This window comes from Bombus huntii, unplaced genomic scaffold (assembly GCF_024542735.1).
Source record: "Bombus huntii isolate Logan2020A unplaced genomic scaffold, iyBomHunt1.1 ctg00000086.1, whole genome shotgun sequence".
Lineage (NCBI taxonomy): Eukaryota > Metazoa > Arthropoda > Insecta > Hymenoptera > Apidae > Bombus > Bombus huntii.
The window spans coordinates 1-15000 of NW_026099341.1; the positions used below are offsets into that span (position 1 = coordinate 1).

Consider the following 15000-nt stretch of genomic DNA (forward strand, 5'->3'; position numbering starts at 1 on the left):
AAAAGCGTTACAAGGTATGAATTTTTTTGCATAAATCGACGTAACTCGACGAAATACGTCGGGATTAATGGTTTATTTCCGTCCGAGAACGATTTTTAAAAACGGACCTATGCGGCCGGTCGTTCGTACTTAGAAAATTTTCGGACCGAACACTCTTTTTCGATTAATTCGTTAAAAAGCGTTATAACGTACGAATATTTTTCAAGAAATCGTTATAACTCGATAAAATACGTCGGGATTAAGCGTTTATATCGTCGGCAGACGGATATAAAAACGTTTGGACCGACACGACCGGTCGTTGGAACATAGAAAAAATTCCGAGCCGGTACGTTGGGACTTAGAAAAATTCCGAGCGCGAAAAAGTTTTTTCGAGTTTATTCGTTAAAAAGCGTTACAAGGTATGAATTTTTTTGCATAAATCGACGTAACTCGACGAAATACGTCGGGATTAATGGTTTATTTCCGTCCGAGAACGATTTTTAAAAACGGACCTATGCGGCCGTCGTTCGTACTTAGAAAATTTCGGACCGAACACTCTTTTTCGATTAATTCGTTAAAAAGCGTTATAACGTACGAATATTTTTCAAGAAATCGTTATAACTCGATAAAATACGTCGGGATTAAGCGTTTATATCGTCGGCAGACGGATATAAAAACGTTTGGACCGACACGACCGGTCGTTGGAACATAGAAAAATTCCGAGCCGGTACGTTGGGACTTAGAAAAATTCCGAGGGCGAAAAAGTTTTTTCGAGTTTATTCGTTAAAAAGCGTTACAAGGTATGAATTTTTTTGCATAAATCGACGTAACTCGACGAAATACGTCGGGATTAATGGTTTATTTCCGTCCGAGAACGATTTTTAAAAACGGACCTATGCGGCCGGTCGTTCGTACTTAGAAAATTTTCGGACCGAACACTCTTTTTCGATTAATTCGTTAAAAAGCGTTATAACGTACGAATATTTTTCAAGAAATCGTTATAACTCGATAAAATACGTCGGGATTAAGCGTTTATATCGTCGGCAGACGGATATAAAAACGTTTGGACCGACACGACCGGTCGTTGGAACATAGAAAAATTCCGAGCCGGTACGTTGGGACTTAGAAAAATTCCGAGGGCGAAAAAGTTTTTTCGAGTTTATTCGTTAAAAAGCGTTACAAGGTATGAATTTTTTTGCATAAATCGACGTAACTCGACGAAATACGTCGGGATTAATGGTTTATTTCCGTCCGAGAACGATTTTTAAAAACGGACCTATGCGGCCGGTCGTTCGTACTTAGAAAATTTTCGGACCGAACACTCTTTTTCGATTAATTCGTTAAAAGCGTTATAACGTACGAATATTTTTCAAGAAATCGTTATAACTCGATAAAATACGTCGGGATTAAGCGTTTATATCGTCGGCAGACGGATATAAAAACGTTTGGACCGACACGACCGGTCGTTGGAACATAGAAAAATTCCGAGCCGGTACGTTGGGACTTAGAAAAATTCCGAGCGCGAAAAAGTTTTTTCGAGTTTATTCGTTAAAAAGCGTTACAAGGTATGAATTTTTTTGCATAAATCGACGTAACTCGACGAAATACGTCGGGATTAATGGTTTATTTCCGTCCGAGAACGATTTTTAAAAACGGACCTATGCGGCCGGTCGTTCGTACTTAGAAAATTTTCGGACCGAACACTCTTTTTCGATTAATTCGTTAAAAAGCGTTATAACGTACGAATATTTTTCAAGAAATCGTTATAACTCGATAAAATACGTCGGGATTAAGCGTTTATATCGTCGGCAGACGGATATAAAAACGTTTGGACCGACACGACCCGGTCGTTGGAACATAGAAAAATTCCGAGCCGGTACGTTGGGACTTAGAAAAATTCCGAGCGCGAAAAAGTTTTTTCGAGTTTATTCGTTAAAAAGCGTTACAAGGTATGAATTTTTTTGCATAAATCGACGTAACTCGACGAAATACGTCGGGATTAATGGTTTATTTCCGTCCGAGAACGATTTTTAAAAACGGACCTATGCGGCCGGTCGTTCGTACTTAGAAAATTTTCGGACCGAACACTCTTTTTCGATTAATTCGTTAAAAAGCGTTATAACGTACGAATATTTTTCAAGAAATCGTTATAACTCGATAAAATACGTCGGGATTAAGCGTTTATATCGTCGGCAGACGGATATAAAAACGTTTGGACCGACACGACCGGTCGTTGGAACATAGAAAAATTCCGAGCCGGTACGTTGGGACTTAGAAAAATTCCGAGGGCGAAAAAGTTTTTTCGAGTTTATTCGTTAAAAAGCGTTACAAGGTATGAATTTTTTGCATAAATCGACGTAACTCGACGAAATACGTCGGGATTAATGGTTTATTTCCGTCCGAGAACGATTTTTAAAAACGGACCTATGCGGCCGGTCGTTCGTACTTAGAAAATTTTCGGACCGAACACTCTTTTTCGATTAATTCGTTAAAAAGCGTTATAACGTACGAATATTTTTCAAGAAATCGTTATAACTCGATAAAATACGTCGGGATTAAGCGTTTATATCGTCGGCAGACGGATATAAAAACGTTTGGACCGACACGACCGGTCGTTGGAACATAGAAAAATTCCGAGCCGGTACGTTGGGACTTAGAAAAATTCCGAGGGCGAAAAAGTTTTTTCGAGTTTATTCGTTAAAAAGCGTTACAAGGTATGAATTTTTTTGCATAAATCGACGTAACTCGACGAAATACGTCGGGATTAATGGTTTATTTCCGTCCGAGAACGATTTTTAAAAACGGACCTATGCGGCCGGTCGTTCGTACTTAGAAAATTTTCGGACCGAACACTCTTTTTCGATTAATTCGTTAAAAAGCGTTATAACGTACGAATATTTTTCAAGAAATCGTTATAACTCGATAAAATACGTCGGGATTAAGCGTTTATATCGTCGGCAGACGGATATAAAAACGTTTGGACCGACACGACCGGTCGTTGGAACATAGAAAAATTCCGAGCCGGTACGTTGGGACTTAGAAAAATTCCGAGCGCGAAAAAGTTTTTTCGAGTTTATTCGTTAAAAAGCGTTACAAGGTATGAATTTTTTTGCATAAATCGACGTAACTCGACGAAATACGTCGGGATTAATGGTTTATTTCCGTCCGAGAACGATTTTTAAAAACGGACCTATGCGGCCGGTCGTTCGTACTTAGAAAATTTTCGGACCGAACACTCTTTTTCGATTAATTCGTTAAAAAGCGTTATAACGTACGAATATTTTTCAAGAAATCGTTATAACTCGATAAAATACGTCGGGATTAAGCGTTTATATCGTCGGCAGACGGATATAAAAACGTTTGGACCGACACGACCGGTCGTTGGAACATAGAAAAATTCCGAGCCGGTACGTTGGGACTTAGAAAAATTCCGAGCGCGAAAAAGTTTTTTCGAGTTTATTCGTTAAAAAGCGTTACAAGGTATGAATTTTTTTGCATAAATCGACGTAACTCGACGAAATACGTCGGGATTAATGGTTTATTTCCGTCCGAGAACGATTTTTAAAAACGGACCTATGCGGCCGGTCGTTCGTACTTAGAAAATTTTCGGACCGAACACTCTTTTTCGATTAATTCGTTAAAAAGCGTTATAACGTACGAATATTTTTCAAGAAATCGTTATAACTCGATAAAATACGTCGGGATTAAGCGTTTATATCGTCGGCAGACGGATATAAAAACGTTTGGACCGACACGACCGGTCGTTGGAACATAGAAAAATTCCGAGCCGGTACGTTGGGACTTAGAAAAATTCCGAGGGCGAAAAAGTTTTTTCGAGTTTATTCGTTAAAAAGCGTTACAAGGTATGAATTTTTTTGCATAAATCGACGTAACTCGACGAAATACGTCGGGATTAATGGTTTATTTCCGTCCGAGAACGATTTTTAAAAACGGACCTATGCGGCCGGTCGTTCGTACTTAGAAAATTTTCGGACCGAACACTCTTTTTCGATTAATTCGTTAAAAAGCGTTATAACGTACGAATATTTTTCAAGAAATCGTTATAACTCGATAAAATACGTCGGGATTAAGCGTTTATATCGTCGGCAGACGGATATAAAAACGTTTGGACCGACACGACCGGTCGTTGGAACATAGAAAAATTCCGAGCCGGTACGTTGGGACTTAGAAAAATTCCGAGGGCGAAAAAGTTTTTTCGAGTTTATTCGTTAAAAAGCGTTACAAGGTATGAATTTTTTTGCATAAATCGACGTAACTCGACGAAATACGTCGGGATTAATGGTTTATTTCCGTCCGAGAACGATTTTTAAAAACGGACCTATGCGGCCGGTCGTTCGTACTTAGAAAATTTTCGGACCGAACACTCTTTTTCGATTAATTCGTTAAAAAGCGTTATAACGTACGAATATTTTTCAAGAAATCGTTATAACTCGATAAAATACGTCGGGATTAAGCGTTTATATCGTCGGCAGACGGATATAAAAACGTTTGGACCGACACGACCGGTCGTTGGAACATAGAAAAATTCCGAGCCGGTACGTTGGGACTTAGAAAAATTCCGAGGGCGAAAAAGTTTTTTCGAGTTTATTCGTTAAAAAGCGTTACAAGGTATGAATTTTTTTGCATAAATCGACGTAACTCGACGAAATACGTCGGGATTAATGGTTTATTTCCGTCCGAGAACGATTTTTAAAAACGGACCTATGCGGCCGGTCGTTCGTACTTAGAAAATTTTCGGACCGAACACTCTTTTTCGATTAATTCGTTAAAAAGCGTTATAACGTACGAATATTTTTCAAGAAATCGTTATAACTCGATAAAATACGTCGGGATTAAGCGTTTATATCGTCGGCAGACGGATATAAAAACGTTTGGACCGACACGACCGGTCGTTGGAACATAGAAAAATTCCGAGCCGGTACGTTGGGACTTAGAAAAATTCCGAGCGCGAAAAAGTTTTTTCGAGTTTATTCGTTAAAAAGCGTTACAAGGTATGAATTTTTTTGCATAAATCGACGTAACTCGACGAAATACGTCGGGATTAATGGTTTATTTCCGTCCGAGAACGATTTTTAAAAACGGACCTATGCGGCCGGTCGTTCGTACTTAGAAAATTTTCGGACCGAACACTCTTTTTCGATTAATTCGTTAAAAAGCGTTATAACGTACGAATATTTTTCAAGAAATCGTTATAACTCGATAAAATACGTCGGGATTAAGCGTTTATATCGTCGGCAGACGGATATAAAAACGTTTGGACCGACACGACCGGTCGTTGGAACATAGAAAAATTCCGAGCCGGTACGTTGGGACTTAGAAAAATTCCGAGGGCGAAAAAGTTTTTTCGAGTTTATTCGTTAAAAAGCGTTACAAGGTATGAATTTTTTTGCATAAATCGACGTAACTCGACGAAATACGTCGGGATTAATGGTTTATTTCCGTCCGAGAACGATTTTTAAAAACGGACCTATGCGGCCGGTCGTTCGTACTTAGAAAATTTTCGGACCGAACACTCTTTTTCGATTAATTCGTTAAAAAGCGTTATAACGTACGAATATTTTTCAAGAAATCGTTATAACTCGATAAAATACGTCGGGATTAAGCGTTTATATCGTCGGCAGACGGATATAAAAACGTTTGGACCGACACGACCGGTCGTTGGAACATAGAAAAATTCCGAGCCGGTACGTTGGGACTTAGAAAAATTCCGAGGGCGAAAAAGTTTTTTCGAGTTTATTCGTTAAAAAGCGTTACAAGGTATGAATTTTTTTGCATAAATCGACGTAACTCGACGAAATACGTCGGGATTAATGGTTTATTTCCGTCCGAGAACGATTTTTAAAAACGGACCTATGCGGCCGGTCGTTCGTACTTAGAAAATTTTCGGACCGAACACTCTTTTTCGATTAATTCGTTAAAAAGCGTTATAACGTACGAATATTTTTCAAGAAATCGTTATAACTCGATAAAATACGTCGGGATTAAGCGTTTATATCGTCGGCAGACGGATATAAAAACGTTTGGACCGACACGACCGGTCGTTGGAACATAGAAAAATTCCGAGCCGGTACGTTGGGACTTAGAAAAATTCCGAGCGCGAAAAAGTTTTTTCGAGTTTATTCGTTAAAAAGCGTTACAAGGTATGAATTTTTTTGCATAAATCGACGTAACTCGACGAAATACGTCGGGATTAATGGTTTATTTCCGTCCGAGAACGATTTTTAAAAACGGACCTATGCGGCCGGTCGTTCGTACTTAGAAAATTTTCGGACCGAACACTCTTTTTCGATTAATTCGTTAAAAAGCGTTATAACGTACGAATATTTTTCAAGAAATCGTTATAACTCGATAAAATACGTCGGGATTAAGCGTTTATATCGTCGGCAGACGGATATAAAAACGTTTGGACCGACACGACCGGTCGTTGGAACATAGAAAAATTCCGAGCCGGTACGTTGGGACTTAGAAAAATTCCGAGCGCGAAAAAGTTTTTTCGAGTTTATTCGTTAAAAAGCGTTACAAGGTATGAATTTTTTTGCATAAATCGACGTAACTCGACGAAATACGTCGGGATTAATGGTTTATTTCCGTCCGAGAACGATTTTTAAAAACGGACCTATGCGGCCGGTCGTTCGTACTTAGAAAATTTTCGGACCGAACACTCTTTTTCGATTAATTCGTTAAAAAGCGTTATAACGTACGAATATTTTTCAAGAAATCGTTATAACTCGATAAAATACGTCGGGATTAAGCGTTTATATCGTCGGCAGACGGATATAAAAACGTTTGGACCGACACGACCGGTCGTTGGAACATAGAAAAATTCCGAGCCGGTACGTTGGGACTTAGAAAAATTCCGAGGGCGAAAAAGTTTTTTCGAGTTTATTCGTTAAAAAGCGTTACAAGGTATGAATTTTTTTGCATAAATCGACGTAACTCGACGAAATACGTCGGGATTAATGGTTTATTTCCGTCCGAGAACGATTTTTAAAAACGGACCTATGCGGCCGGTCGTTCGTACTTAGAAAATTTTCGGACCGAACACTCTTTTTCGATTAATTCGTTAAAAAGCGTTATAACGTACGAATATTTGTCAAGAAATCGTTATAACTCGATAAAATACGTCGGGATTAAGCGTTTATATCGTCGGCAGACGGATATAAAAACGTTTGGACCGACACGACCGGTCGTTGGAACATAGAAAAATTCCGAGCCGGTACGTTGGGACTTAGAAAAATTCCGAGGGCGAAAAAGTTTTTTCGAGTTTATTCGTTAAAAAGCGTTACAAGGTATAAATTTTTTTACGGGAATCGTTCTATCTCTATTAAATACGTCGGGATTAAACATTTTTATCGATTTTTTCAAAAAATTAGCGTTCGTCGAACTGACACGACTGGGATATTTTTCTAATTTTTTCGTTAATTAACGTTACAAGGTATATATTTTTTTGCATATTTCTACTTATTTTAACGTATTGTAATTGATTATAAACTTATTTTTTGTCCGTATTCGATAAAAGAGTATGTTTACTGATGCAATTTTTCGGTGAAAAAAAAAATTAATTTTTTGGTAAAAATGCATTTCTATTATGTTAATAAAACGTCTGGTAATGTATTTCGATGGTTGGATATTGGCTTTGTATAGTAGTGATCGAGCGTTCGCGAGACTAAGTTCCAGCGTCCCTTCCGAACGGTACGTTGCTACGGAGGTTTTGCACCGTAAGCGCGCGGCCGCTAGCCCGGCCGGCGCCGGCCTTCCGGCTGGCGCTTTCGTATCTATAAGAGAGACGTCGAGCCGGACGGTTCGGTCGGAACAGCGTTGAGCGCGTGGCTATTCTACGGCCTCGGTTGAGAATTCAGTCACCGCTCCTCGAGTCTTAGTGTATTTTACGCTATTTCTCGACTGTTCCTCCGTTCTCGTTCTGGTTTTTTCTCTACACTGCTGCGCCGCGGGTCGCTGTCCTGGACGTAATGACCAAATATCGTGGCAAGGTTCCCCTGAGTCGGGAAGCTGGTGACCTGTGTGTACGTATTCTAACAAAAATTGTTAGATGCGTGTGTGCTTGTACTAACTGAGCATCGATTCATTCAAAAGAGTATAACCGTCTGCTTTCTATAAAAACTTCTGCTTTCGCAGAAGTATCCGATGAGGCGGTAGGAGCGTACTATCTTTGCGTAGTATGTCTTCTGCCGAAAATGTTCTACCGATTGAAAGAATATTCTTACGGTATGTCCAGCGCGACGCACTGGGATACGCGCTTGTTCGTTCAGCGTGAGGTGCGTATACGTGCTTTACCGCTAAGATATTCTAATAAGTCTTTTTACACGAAGACAGCATTATGGAAATGTTCCTTTAGAAGTACGATTCTAAACATTTTATATAAGACTATGAGAAAGAGAGAGAGAGAAGAGAGGAGGTGGAGTTGAGAATTACAAAGTGGCTGCGAGCGGCGTTCGAAGATTATTACTGAACTATGGGTGTATCTCGAACGTCGCTAGGAGATATATTTTATAGATATATCTATCTTAAGAACGAAAAGTCTCGTCGTACGGTGCTTACGTCCCACCTACGACACGAAGAGAACTTAAACGAAATTTATAAGAATTGTTATACGAATAAGATCCCTGGTTGATCCTGCCAGTAGTCATATGCTTGTCTCAAAGATTAAGCCATGCATGTCTCAGTACATGCCGCATTAAGGTGAAACCGCGAATGGCTCATTAAATCAGTTATGGTTTCTTAGATCATACCTACATTTACTTGGATAACTGTGGTAATTCTAGAGCTAATACATGCAAACAGATTCCGACCAGAGATGGTAGGAATGCTTTTATTAGATCAAAACCAATCGGTGGCGGATGGCTCGTCTGTCCGTCCATCGTTTGTTTTGGTGACTCTGAATAACTTTGTGCTGATCGCATGGTCATCTAGCACCGGCGACGCATCTTTCAAATGTCTGCCTTATCAACTGTCGATGGTAGGTTCTGCGCCTACCATGGTTGTAACGGGTAACGGGGAATCAGGGTTCGATTCCGGAGAGGGAGCCTGAGAAACAGCTACCACATCCAAGGAAGGCAGCAGGCGCGCAAATTACCCACTCCCGGCACGGGGAGGTAGTGACGAAAAATAACGATACGGGACTCATCCGAGGCCCCGTAATCGGAATGAGTACACTTTAAATCCTTTAACGAGGACCAATTGGAGGGCAAGTCTGGTGCCAGCAGCCGCGGTAATTCCAGCTCCAATAGCGTATATTAAAGTTGTTGCGGTTAAAAAGCTCGTAGTTGAATCTGTGTGTCACAGTGTCGGTTCACCGCTCGCGGTGTTTAACTGGCATTATGTGGTACGTCCTATCGGTGGGCTTAGCTCCTCGCGGGCGGTCCAACTAATATCCCATCGCGGTGCTCTTCACTGAGTGTCGAGGTGGGCCGATACGTTTACTTTGAACAAATTAGAGTGCTTAAAGCAGGCTACCTTCGCCTGAATACTGTGTGCATGGAATAATGGAATAGGACCTCGGTTCTATTTTGTTGGTTTTCGGAGCCCCGAGGTAATGATTAATAGGGACAGATGGGGGCATTCGTATTGCGACGTTAGAGGTGAAATTCTTGGATCGTCGCAAGACGGACAGAAGCGAAAGCATTTGCCAAAAATGTTTTCATTAATCAAGAACGAAAGTTAGAGGTTCGAAGGCGATCAGATACCGCCCTAGTTCTAACCATAAACGATGCCAGCCAGCGATCCGCCGAAGTTCCTCCGATGACTCGGCGGGCAGCTTCCGGGAAACCAAAGCTTTTGGGTTCCGGGGGAAGTATGGTTGCAAAGCTGAAACTTAAAGGAATTGACGGAAGGGCACCACCAGGAGTGGAGCCTGCGGCTTAATTTGACTCAACACGGGAAACCTCACCAGGCCCGGACACCGGAAGGATTGACAGATTGATAGCTCTTTCTTGATTCGGTGGGTGGTGGTGCATGGCCGTTCTTAGTTGGTGGAGCGATTTGTCTGGTTAATTCCGATAACGAACGAGACTCTAGCCTGCTAAATAGACGTAACTTATGGTATCTCGAAGGCCCCCGGCTTCGGTCGGTGGGTTTTTACTACCAACGTACAAACAAATCTTCTTAGAGGAACAGGCGGCTTCTAGCCGCACGAGATTGAGCAATAACAGGTCTGTGATGCCCTTAGATGTTCTGGGCCGCACGCGCGCTACACTGAAGGAATCAGCGTGTTTTCCCTGGCCGAAAGGCCCGGGTAACCCGCTGAACCTCCTTCGTGCTAGGGATTGGGGCTTGCAATTATTCCCCATGAACGAGGAATTCCCAGTAAGCGCGAGTCATAAGCTCGCGTTGATTACGTCCCTGCCCTTTGTACACACCGCCCGTCGCTACTACCGATTGAATGATTTAGTGAGGTCTTCGGACTGGTGCGCGGCCAATGTGATAAGCATTGCCGATGTTACCGGGAAGATGACCAAACTTGATCATTTAGAGGAAGTAAAAGTCGTAACAAGGTTTCCGTAGGTGAACCTGCGGAAGGATCATTAACGATACGATACCAAAAGAATTTGACTTGAACACATATAAAAACTATGAAATATATATCACAATGGTCGGTAAGGAGCCGTACTCCTCCTGTATCGACGAAAGTATATACGACGTATTAACAAGCTATATACTTTAACAAACGAAAACGCCAGGGAGCTTGGCAACCTCCGTTGGCACGAATAGAAATATTCTTAAGGAGGAGACGACCCTCCAGCTACGGAATTATACGAAGAGAAGGTGGCACTCTCTCTCGATCATCGGGATGAAGAGATATATATATACAAGTATAAAAACGAAATGCGAATGAAACTTATTCGAGGCGCCTGCGTGAGGTCGTAAACAGAAAGACCCGCCGTCTCCGAATAAAACATATAACATATAATATATATATATATGAAATTCTAATAAAAGGGAACTCTAGCTTCGAAAGAGCCAACAAAAGTTAAGGCTCGATATCAAACGAAAAAATTACGATGGAAACCAGGTGTAAAGAGAAATGCAGTCGTGGCGCCTGCGAGAGGCCGTACACAGAAAGACCCGCCGTCACGATCTCGTATTTCGTATTTGCATCGTGGAAACCGTACAAACGAAATATAAAAGTCCATGCAAACTAATAAGAAAATCTCTAAAGTGCCTCGTGTCGGAGTGATCATGCTCGCCTATTCTCTTCTATGTTTCGTGGTCTGTGTTGCGTTTGTTCTCCTCCTAGCAACGGGACATATCGAAGACTCCTCTTTGGGATCGAACGAAGCGTCTAGAACGAGTCGACGAGAGCGAAAGAACTTGTAGCGAGTCGCGCAGAGCGAAAGGATACCGATATACATCTTCGAAGGTTCTCTTCGAAGATCCATGGATACCTTCTGCGTCGACTTCTCTCGTCTCTTTCATCGAAACTCTCGTCGTTCTCGAAACGTGCTTCCTACCCAAAGGGCGTGTGCTCTTCGTATGTCGTTTCGTTCGAAATAACGAAACCACGTGTAACATACTCGTGGATCGGGTAACCTAGAACGAAGACGCATCGCGTGGATGTTGGCCCGCTATGCGACGATGACCGATGATGATGATGATGATGATGATGATGATATGATGATGATGTCGATGTCGACGACGACGACGATGAAGACGATGTGTAGCAACGATTCGTAACTAGTCTAGCCGAAGTTCGTTCAGAGGGGAACGCCGCCGGCTTCGAAGCCTCGATGTCGTGAGTCGGACACCCGTGCCGTCGCTAGAGTTTTTCAAACTCTGCTTCTGGATATTGGGACGAAAGACCGCTCGAGGACGACGACAGCCGTGCGTGCGTATCCCATCGAATTTTTTTTACACCACCTGAACGAGACTAAAGTTTCGTCTAGTTGATCGTCTACCGTCGCATAATGTATATTATATACCGTTCAGAGGGGACCGGCTGTCTATCCTCGTTGTCGTGAGTCGGACACCCGTGCCGTCGCTAGAGTTTTTCAAACTCTGCTTCTGGATATCGGGACGAAAGACCGCGCGAGGACGACGGATGCGAGTCCCATCGAATTTTTGACTTACACACTACCTGAACGAGACTTAAAGTTTCATATTATATACCGTTCAGAGGGGACCGGCTGTCTATCCTCGTTGTCGTGAGTCGGACACCCGTGCCGTCGCTAGAGTTTTTCAAACTCTGCTTCTGGATATCGGGACGAAAGACCGCGCGAGGACGACGGATGCGAGTCCCATCGAATTTTTGACTTACACACTACCTGAACGAGACTTAAAGTTTCATATAATATACCGTTCAGAGGGGACCGGCTGTCTTTCCTCGTTGTCGTGAGTCGGACACCCGTGCCGTCGCTAGAGTTTTTCAAACTCTGCTTCTGGATATCGGGACGAAAGACCGCGCGAGGACGACGGATGCGAGTCCCATCGAATTTTTTATTTACACACTACCTGAACGAGACTTAAAGTTTCATCCAGTTTGTCGTCTATCATCGCATATATAATATACCGTTCAGAGGGGACCGGCTGTCTATCCTCGTTGTCGTGAGTCGGACACCCGTGCCGTCGCTAGAGTTTTTCAAACTCTGCTTCTGGATATCGGGACGAAAGACCGCGCGAGGACGACGGATGCGAGTCCCATCGAATTTTTGACTTACACACTACCTGAACGAGACTTAAAGTTTCATATAATATACCGTTCAGAGGGGACCGGCTGTCTTTCCTCGTTGTCGTGAGTCGGACACCCGTGCCGTCGCTAGAGTTTTTCAAACTCTGCTTCTGGATATCGGGACGAAAGACCGCGCGAGGACGACGGATGCGAGTCCCATCGAATTTTTGATTTACACACTACCTGAACGAGACTTAAAGTTTCATCCAGTTTGTCGTCTATCATCTCATATATAATATACCGTTCAGAGGGGACCGGCTGTCTATCCTCGTTGTCGTGAGTCGGACACCCGTGCCGTCGCTAGAGTTTTTCAAACTCTGCTTCTGGATGTTGGGACGAAAGACCGCGCGAGGACGATGGATGCGTGTCCCATCGAATTTTTGATTTACAAGACACACACTACCTGAACGAGACTAAAGTTTCATCGAGTTTATCGTCGCATAACCCGTTCGGAGGGGACCGGCTGTCTATCCTCGTTGTCGTGAGTCGGACACCCGTGCCGTCGCTAGAGTTTTTCAAACTCTGCTTCTGGATATCGGGACGAAAGACCGCGCGAGGACGATGGCTGCGAGTCCCATCGAATTTTTGTTTTTTTTTTTTTTTAAAGAAAAAACACCACCCGAACGGAGATGTGTTCTATCTTTCGTCGATTTTTCATGCTTTCAGTCGGTCGCGTGGTCGCCATCCGTTCGGAGGGGATCGCCGGCTTCGAAACCTCGATGTCGTGAGTCGGACACCCGTGCCGTCGCTAGAGTTTTTCAAACTCTGCTTCTGGATATTGGGACGAAAGACCGCTCGAGGCGGACGGCCGCGCGAATCCCATCGAATCTTTACTATCACCCGAACGATGGAGAGATGCACGCGCGCTGTTTCTTGAATAATTGGACGAGAGAGTAGAATCAAACACATATATAACATGGGCTAGCCACCGTGCTTACTCGTTCGCGAGATCGTGTGCTGTACAGAGGATTCAGAATCGGGTGTATATATCCCCGTCGTTTCCTGACGAACGGAGCTTCGATCTCGATGGTTGTTATATATCATAATGTACTTTACGCCCGGCCGGCGAACGCGCGTATCTTCGCGCGTTCGTCGTTTTCTTTTTTTTTCGAACGTTTTTGTGTCGTCAATCCTATGGCGACTTCTGCGCGTTCGATTCCCGTTGGTCGAACGTGACGGAACTCGGCTTCGCTAGAACCGAGAAGAGTACATTTGAGTATTGAACTGTTGTAAATTTATAAAAGATTACCCTGAACGGTGGATCACTTGGCTCGTGGGTCGATGAAGAACGCAGCTAATTGCGCGTCAACGTGTGAACTGCAGGACACATGAACATCGACATTTCGAACGCACATTGCGGTCCACGGATACAATTCCTGGACCACGCCTGGCTGAGGGTTGCTCACGTAAACCTAAGACTGCTTGCGTTGCGTATCGTTACTCTCCGTATCTGTCTCTCTCTGTCCCTTCTTGCCTTAACAACCCGCCGTCGTTCTTCTTTATATAAGAGAACGTTTCAGAGTCGGACGAAGGTACAAGAACGAGGATACGAATAAGAGCGGACGGAGAGAACATACGCGACGTACGAGCGATTGTTGGACGCTCGTCGGCGTTCGTCGCGGTCGTGCAGAGACCGTGCAAGTCGTACGCATGCTCGATATATAATCTATCGTGTTCACGGGAGACTACGAAACTCTACCTCTGTCTCTCTCTGTCCCTTCTTGCCTTGACAACCCGCCGTCGTTCTTCTTAAAAATTATAAGAGAACGTTTCAGAGTCGGACGAAGGTATACGAAGGGATACGAATAAGAGCGGAGAGAACCGGTCACGGACCTGCGTGAGTGCTCGCGGCGTCGTGAGTCGTCCTTACGAGGGCGACCGCCCGCTTATGCACCGCTTCGTGTATCGGTTATCGAACGTATATACTCGTAGTGTTCTCCTCGTGACCGATTTTTTTTTCATATCAGGCGATATATGCTACGTTTGCCGGTGTTCGACGCACGAAGGTCCGCGCCCCCGACGTCGTCTTAAAAGAATATTATATTTGGCGAGACTGAGAGAGAAAGCAAATATGGGAACTCGGTCGAGAGAGGAGAGAAGAGAGAACCAAAAAAAAAACCTAAACTCGATGGCGTGCGAAACTTTGCCATAATCTACCGTCTTTTCTTAAGACTCTCGTACAGCCCCAGGGATCGAATGCCCACTCCGTCTCTTCGCGAAAGCGACTGACAACAACGAGGACCGTCGCATCGATGGGTCGTCGTTGCGTTTTACACGCTCTGTGCTTTTTTACAAGCCCCGAAAGTATCAGCCGTAGA

At 43.3% G+C, this 15000-nt stretch overlaps 2 non-coding genes across 2 annotated transcripts; both read left to right on the forward strand.

Annotated features, from left to right (window-relative positions):
- Nucleotides 1-8621: 8621 nt before the first annotated feature.
- Nucleotides 8622-10544, forward strand: LOC126876630 (small subunit ribosomal RNA). Its single transcript, XR_007694386.1, has one exon. It is a non-coding gene; the product is annotated as a small subunit ribosomal RNA (ribosomal RNA).
- A 3384-nt stretch (nt 10545-13928) lies between these two features.
- Nucleotides 13929-14083, forward strand: LOC126876624 (5.8S ribosomal RNA). Its single transcript, XR_007694381.1, has one exon. It is a non-coding gene; the product is annotated as a 5.8S ribosomal RNA (ribosomal RNA).
- The last annotated feature ends 917 nt before the right edge of the window (nt 14084-15000 follow it).